Source organism: Oncorhynchus tshawytscha, unplaced genomic scaffold (assembly GCF_018296145.1).
Source record: "Oncorhynchus tshawytscha isolate Ot180627B unplaced genomic scaffold, Otsh_v2.0 Un_contig_1948_pilon_pilon, whole genome shotgun sequence".
NCBI lineage: Eukaryota > Metazoa > Chordata > Actinopteri > Salmoniformes > Salmonidae > Oncorhynchus > Oncorhynchus tshawytscha.
In genome coordinates, this window is record NW_024608097.1 from 12,501 (window position 1) to 15,000 (window position 2,500).

Sequence of the window (2,500 nt, forward strand, 5' to 3'; positions counted from 1 at the left end):
TACCTGTTATATATATTAATATAATACCAGTCTGTATTCACCTGGACCAGAGCTACCTGTTATATATTAATATAATACCAGTCTGTATTCACCTGGACCAGAGCTACCTGTTATATATATTAATATAATACCAGTCTGTATTTACCTGGACCAGAGCTACCTGTTATATATTAATATAATACCAGTCTGTATTCACCTGGACCAGAGCTACCTGTTATATATTAATATAATACCAGTCTGTATTCACCTGGACCAGAGCTACCTGTTATATATATTAATATAATACCAGTCTGTATTCACCTGGACCAGAGCTACCTGTTATATATATTAATATAATACCAGTCTCTATTCATCAGTTTGGGGTCTGGTATCCATCACTGGGACACCAATGCCCACCTTCTACTGTAGGCTAAATATCCATATTGGACAAGACAGTTCTGTTCTATTCTGTTCAATTCTGTTTTATTCTGTTCTGTTCTGTACTGTTATTTACTATACTGTTATGTACTGTACTATACTGTACTGTACTGTTATGTACTATACTGTACTGTACTGTTATGTACTATACTGTACTGTACTGTTATGTACTATACTGTACTGTTATGTACTGTTATGTACTGTACTGTTATGTACTATACTGTACTGTACTGTTATGTACTATACTGTACTGTACTGTTATGTACTATACTGTTATGTACTATACTGTACTGTACTGTACTGTTATGTACTATACTGTACTGTACTGTTATGTACTATACTGTTATGTACTGTTATGTACTATACTGTACTGTTATGTACTGTACTGTTATGTACTGTACTGTACTGTTATGTACTATACTGTTATGTACTGTACTGTTATGTACTATACTGTTATGTACTATACTGTTATGTACTGTACTGTACTGTACTGTTATGTACTGTACTGTTATGTACTATACTGTACTGTACTGTTATGTACTATACTGTACTGTACTGTTATGTACTATACTGTACTGTACTATACTGTTATGTACTATACTGTTATGTACTATACTGTACTGTACTGTACTGTTATGTACTATACTGTACTGTACTATACTGTTATGTACTATACTGTTATGTACTATACTGTACTGTACTGTACTGTTATGTACTATACTGTACTGTACTATACTGTTATGTACTATACTGTTATGTACTACTGTTATGTACTGTACTGTTATGTACTATACTGTTACTGTACTGTATGTACTGTACTTATGTACTGTACTGTTATGTGTTACTGTACTGTACTGTTATGTACTATACTGTACTGTACTGTTATGTACTGTACTGTTATGTACTATACTGTACTGTACTGTTATGTACTATACTGTACTGTACTGTTATGTACTATACTGTACTGTACTATACTGTTATGTACTATACTGTTATGTACTATACTGTACTGTACTGTACTGTTATGTACTATACTGTACTGTACTATACTGTTATGTACTATACTGTTATGTACTATACTGTACTGTACTGTACTGTTATGTACTGTTACTGTACTGTACTATACTGTTATGTACTATACTGTTATGTACTATACTGTACTGTACTGTTATGTACTGTACTGTACTGTACTGTACTGTACTGTTATGTACTGTACTGTACTGTACTGTACTGTACTGTTATGTACTATACTGTACTGTACTGTTATGTACTATACTGTACTGTACTGCTATGTACTACACTGTACTGTACTGTTATGTACTATACTGTACTATACTGTTATGTACTGTTATGTACTATACTGTTATTTACTATACTGTACTATACTGTTATGTACTATACTGTTATGTACTATACTGTACTGTTATGTACTATACTGTACTGTTATGTACTGTACTGTACTGTTATGTACTGTACTGTACTGTACTGTTATGTACTGTACTGTACTGTTATGTACTATACTGTACTGTACTGTCATGTACTATACTGTACTGTACTATACTGTACTATACTGTTATGTACTGTACTGTCATGTACTATACTGTACTATACTGTACTGTTATGTACTATACTGTACTGTTATGTACTGTACTGTACTGTACTGTTATGTACTATACTGTACTGTACTGTTATGTACTATACTGTACTGTACTGTTATGTACTATACTGTACTGTACTGTTATGTGCTATACTGTTATGTACTGTACTGTTATGTACTATACTGTTATGTACTGTACTGTTATGTACTGTACTGTTATGTACTGTACTGTACTGTACTGTTATGTACTGTACTGTACTGTACTGTACTGTACTGTACTGTACTGTACTGTACTGTTATGTACTGTTATGTACTATACTGTACTGTTATGTACTGTTATGTACTGTACTGTTATGTACTGTTATGTACTATACTGTACTGTACTGTACTGTACTGTTATATACTGTACTGTACTGTTATGTACTGTTATGTACTATACTGTACTGTACTGTTATGTGCTATACTGTACTGTACTGTTATGTACTG

General features: G+C 32.6%; 1 pseudogene; it reads left to right on the forward strand.

Moving 5' to 3' along the window:
- LOC121843268 overlaps window positions 1–2,500 on the forward strand; it is a 40,087-nt pseudogene that overhangs the window by 3,611 nt on the left and 33,976 nt on the right.